The sequence below is a fragment of the Mauremys mutica genome, chromosome 7, assembly GCF_020497125.1.
Source record: "Mauremys mutica isolate MM-2020 ecotype Southern chromosome 7, ASM2049712v1, whole genome shotgun sequence".
NCBI lineage: Eukaryota > Metazoa > Chordata > Testudines > Geoemydidae > Mauremys > Mauremys mutica.
Window position 1 is genome coordinate 48,536,281 of NC_059078.1, and position 5,995 is coordinate 48,542,275.

Sequence of the window (5,995 nt, forward strand, 5' to 3'; positions counted from 1 at the left end):
AGAACACAGCGATTTCAGCCTATGCAGCAAGATTTATTAAGAGGTTAAAGTAAATGAGGAATAGAAAGGAAGAGAAACAGTCCATCAGTAATAACACAGGAGCACGTCTGAAATCGAAGATGAGCTTCAGCCGTGAAATGCAAATTTCTCCCAGGGGGTTGGATCCAGTGTTGTTCTTTTGATGCAGAAGGCCTTGAGCTGCTAAGACTGGATCTGAATCCCAATATCCTAAAGTCCAAGGGCCTTTGGGTCTGGTGTACTGGTTAAGGTTCATCTCTGTTTAAAATACAGCTGTTTCCCTGATTGATTAGCTCTTACTGCTCTTTAGATGGGTCATATCTGTATATCATGCTTTACGAGCCATGGGATAGACAACACCAAACAATCTCCCTGCCCCAAGCAGCTTACAGTCTAAAACAGCAGGCAGGGAGGGCACCATGAGCAGGCACTGCTGCTGGCAGGCTGCATGGAGGGGGTAGCCCTGTTTTAAGTGGGAGGGGGATGGCAGGCACTTGGTCTCCGTCAGTGGGGTAGCATGGAAGATGGCCTGGAATCAGGAGTGTGAGAAAGAGCCAAAGGGAACAAGTAGGGGGAAAGCTCGGGAAGGGGTGCAGGAGAGGAGGGTCAGGGTATAGGGACCTGCCCAGTTAAGAAGGAGTATGAGCGTGAGAAGTTTGCGGTTGGTGCAGAAGGCGTGTGGAGAGATCACAGAGGGGGGCATGCTTAACAACCCCAATAAGGACTAGTTCCACTCTGGCAGGGAGACAGAGCAGAGGACCCACAGGGTCTCCCGATCTCCCCATCTTATGATCCAGGCATCTGTGCTAGAAGCTGGCAATTCCCCACTCCGAGGCTGACATCCTTTACTCCTTATCTGCACAATAAACAAAGATAAGTCTCTCTCTTGCCAGATTCTCACTTAAATCTGTCGCTGGCAGAGGTTCCACTGCTATTACACATGTAGCTTTAGCAATCATCTAATCTCTTATGGCTATGACCATCAATAATATCCAAACTTAACCACTAACACACACAAGCCCAAGAGGATTATGGCAACGGGGCTAGACTCTTAAGCTAGTTAGATACAGATATTTAGGACCAAATTTTACCCACCCATGGAGACACCTGGGCAGGGGAAGATGAGGGAAGGAGGCTAACAAGCAATTCAGAAGACTTTAATGAGAGCCAATCAGATCCTGGGGGCAGAAGAGAGGGGTTGAGCAGGTGGTCTCCCAACCCTATATTCTGTGAGGAAGGGACTGTTTTTCTGTGCTGCTACCCTGCCCCACCACTGCCCCCTCCAATCACAGGATACCTGCAGGAACCGTGCTGCCAGTGCTGATGGGGATCGAGGCCTGGAGCATTAATGAACATGAGGCTCTTCACTTGGATCCTCACTCAGCAGGGGAGTGGGAATCGACTCCTCCATTTCCCATCCCAGCCCTGCACCCCCAAGCTTTGCAAGGCTTCCCTGGGGTCTGAGAAAGGAGGGTTGATGCTGTGGAGCTGGAAGTCCACGTAGGAGAGTCCTTGCAGATGCAAAAGGAACACCCGGGGACATAGGCCCTGTCCACATGGAGGACACTCTTCCCAGTGTAACTTCATTGGCACCAGCCCCTAACATAGACTGGCTACACTGGCACAAAGCAGGGCTTAACCTATTCTGGTTCCGGGGTGTGTTGCTGGATTAAGGTGCACCACAGCAAGCCCCAATTTACAGCATGCTGCTGTCTACATTAGCAGATTGCACCAGTGTGAATTTCTTCCACACAGACATGGCCTGAGTCTTTTCCTTGCCCCTAGTTGCCACCTCCCATCCCTGAGTAGGGCCTGTGACCTCTCCCCGTGGTCTGTGCTGCCATCTCTCAGTTGCCCTCCTGTTCATTTGGCTCGCTGTCTTGCAATGGCTCCGACTGGATACTTCAGGTTTCATGGCTGGAACCTTTCCAGCTTCCTTCACCTGAAGTTTTAACGCACAAATGGTTCAGTAACCTTTTCTGCCCGAGGTAGGCACCTCATCTCTGCCTTCTGCGACTGCACAGCAAGGAGTGGAACTGAGCCAGATGGGTGAGCAGGGCCAGAGGAGAGTGGAATGGATTTAAGAGGGTAAGATCTAAATGACGGAAGCATTAAAGGAAGGGAGAAAACAGACCCACCAGGTCATCCCACACAGCGCTACAAGAATGATTCTGGCTTCTCACACTTCCCAGGGAGATTATTCTACTGTATCTTACCATTGGAAAGTTTTCCTTGCTACTGAGTCTTAATTTCATCCCATTACTCCTAGTAATAACCTTCTGCACCATACTAATATCACCTCCCTCCTTGGCTTTTCTATCCTTCAGATAGTTGTATTCTCCCTCTCACTTGAGTCATCACTTAGTCACGCTTTACCTATTTAGCCCTTTGATTCTTCCCCAGTAAATCAGCCTCTTCAGCTGTCTGATCACCTGCATTGCTCTTCTCTGAACTCTCAAGATCTTTCTGGTAACGCGATGCCTAAAACTGAGTTTCGCGTTGCAGCTGTGGATGAAGCAGAGAGGGCCTGGTACATCCTTCCTCAGTCATGTCATGGATTGGTCCAAAATGGTATTGGCAGTTTGGGCAGCTACAATCACCCTGCAAATTCCTGTCTCAGTCACTGTCCTCTCTCACACCTAGGCCATTATTGCTTCCCAGGGCTGTCTCTGGAATGGGAGTAGGTGCGTTTCAGATTATTCTTCCACAGCTGTAACGGGAACATAGGGTTTGTCAGGGCCATGGCCCACGTGATTCTAGCAGTGGCCAGTACCAGTTGATTCAGATCAAGAACCCCCTGGTGGACAGTTATAGAACAACCTTCCCATACAGGAAGTTTCTTGCTAACCTCCATCAGTTAGAGATTGGCTTATGCCTCCTGAAGCGTTACCGTTGATAGCCCTTTAAAAAAATAAAGAGTTCTCCCACCTCCTGTACTGATGGATCCTCTCTTCCATATAAATGGCTAAACCTTATTTGAATCTTGCTAAGCTCTTGGCCTCAGTGATTACTTGTAGCAACGTTAGCGTGTTTTCCCAAGCTGAAGCTCAGTTGGGTATTTTCTCACTATATTTCTAATCTCTCCTGGCTCCTGTGTCTTATTTTTCTATCCTCACTGGTGTTTGCAACTCCTCCCAAATTAGCATCATCTGGGAATTTCATTAGTGGGCTGCTTAATCCCTCTTCCGGATCATTAATGAAGATGTTAAATAAGACCAGCCCCTCCTGCCAATCCCTGTGGTCCCCCCACTAGACACTTCTCCACTAAATAGAAGCTGCCGTTTATCATTAGCCTGTGTTTACGGTCTTTTAACTGGTTTCCAATCCACATGGCAGTGTTCAGATCCAAGCCAATTTGAATTAATTTTTCCAATTAAGGTTTTGTGAGACATCTTCCGTGAGATCTGCGGTTGATTAGAAGCAGGAGGATGGGGATTAGCAGGAGGTATGCGATGCTAGCACAAGAGTTTATGAGTGTTGTTGCAGGAGACCCATTAGCATGTCATAGTAACAGGACTTGTAGTCACGAGCAGCAGCATTGCTCAATGACCCTGAGTGTTTAGTGAGCTTCAGCTCTGCAGCAAACCAAAGCAAGATACAGTCAAGTTCAGATCACTGAATGCATGTTTCTCACAACAAGGTGCCTTCTGGGGGAGGGAGGGGGTGTCAATGGCTTTCTCTGAGTCAAGGCAATTTAACACACACCCCACCAAACTAAAAGGGCTTTGTCATATCAAGAGTTCTCCACTAGGAACTGGCCTGAAACCAACTCATTTCACACCAGTCATTATCTGGTGATAACTTCCGGTTCCTACTTCACCTCATTTGGATTTGATCCAGTGAGCTTCGGAAGCCCATACTGTTAAAGGCATCACACACAAGCCATGCAAGTTATGGCTTTCTCCATCTCATGTAAGCCAGGCAAGGGGAACGGCCAGTGCTTAATTTGTAATGAAAGAGGTGCCAGGCTCATGCAATTAGGGGCCAGGGCTCAAGGAATTTTTTTACATTCATAACTGAAGCAGCAAGCCCAGAGGTGCTGGGGCTATGAACTGCTAAGCCTAGAGATGCTGGGGCTCAACCCTGGCAAGCCCTGGCACAAATTAACCACTGAGAACAGTGCAACGAAGGAGCAGAGGACTTTTTTCCTTTCCAGCTCCACGCAGGGGAGGGAGCAGCTGTATTTGAGGGAACTGAATTGGCAGGTTCTCTCTCGGGTTTGATATGAGTGGCTAGTCAGTGGAAGGCCTCTGGGTTTGAACACTGACTGCAGATTTCTTGAGGCGGGGACATGTGGCCATGGAAAGTTCTTGGGGAGGGGAAGTCTGGTCCTAAGAACTGGGCCATATGGCTTATATGCTTGTGCTTCACACTAGGTTTGGCAGGTTTAGCTACTGCTGCCGGGCTCATCACGTAGAATAGAACATGCTGCAGACTTCGCAGCACAATAGGTGGTTCAGCAGGTGGCAGTAATATATACGCCTACTCCCCAAGCCCATAGGTAAAAAGCAGGATTATTATATTCTGTCTTTGGCTGCCCTTCCAATGAGTGCCATCTGTGGCTAGGGAATCATTTCTCTCCTCATCTGATGCAGCCTTCGCTACAGGACACACGTCTTGTACTCTTCTGTGCAGTTAATTTACTGACTGAGGGATGTGTGAAGTAGAACAGGCAGCAGGAAGGGCTGAATAGCGATGGTTATTCACCGGGGAAGGAGGAGCATGGTGGAGGGGTAGGAAGGAGCAGGGGACTAGATGTCAGAACTGTTAGATCCATACGAGCTGGTGGAGTCAACCACTTGGCCAAGAAGCAACAGCAAGAAGTCTTCAAACAGGCCTATTTTCTCCCCACACCTCTGAGGTCTAAGGTGCTGAGGTTATGACACAAGCACAGGGGTTTTTATGCAAATAGAAGAAGCCCAGGGTTACCAGCCACTGCTCCTTCACAGATGGCTGAGGAGCTGCTAGGGTCACCTCTAACTCGGGGGCACTGCTTTTAGAGAGGGGCCTGGCTCACTGCTCTGGAGCTGACTGGGCCTGCAGTCTCCCATACTGCTTTATTTTTCCCACCCTATGCACCTGTCAGAGCGCCAGGCAGGGAATTAACCCCCTGGTATCCAGGTGGGGCCTAACCACTCTGCAAAAGGGTTTATTCCTGCTCCCTCAGGACCCTGCTACTGTCAAAGTAACAATAAAACACTCATTAACTTCAAGGGTGTTGGATTGGGCCCTAGGTGACATTGGCCATGTCACTGCTCTGTGCCTCAGTTTCCCTATCTGTAAAATGGAAAAACAATACCTACCCCATAGGGGTGTCCTGAGACTACACCAAAGTTTCTCAGATCCTTGGGTAGAGAGGGCTGCAGGAGCTCAAGTGACTGTTATTCTTTAAAGAATGAAAAGGAAATGAAGAAAAAGAAAGCTGACGCAAAGGAGCCGGGGGAAAAAGTTAATCACAGGCCAGCTCCTCAGCTGGTGCAAATCAGTGGCATTCCACGGAAATTAGTGAAGCGATGCTAATCTACCCCACCGGCAGAGGACCTTGCCAGTACGGTAAGTGTGTTCCATCAGGCTGGGGAAGCAGAGAGAGTTCTGTTGTTCTGGAATATTTAATCTACCCCTGAACAAAGCACTGGAGAACACACTGCTGGCTGGTGAGCTGGGTTAATAGGACTTAGCCATCTAGGATTCTATTTCCATTGTGTCTGAAAGCATCAGCACACCGTTCTGCTCTCTAAGGACTGGGGGTGGGAACTGGCGCTTGGCCTCTCAGTTCCAGGCGTGCGGAGCTGGGTTGCCGCTCGTATTCTCTCCAGCTGTACAAAGGGAAGGTTTTTGAGAACAGGCCGGTGCCCCACAAGGACCCATTAGCCCCAAGCCCAGCTTTCTGGCTGGTAGGACTGAGAAGCAGCAACGGGGGTTTTGAATACATTTGGCCTTGGAGTGTCTGTTTGTTGCATGGCTCAGCCCCAGAAGA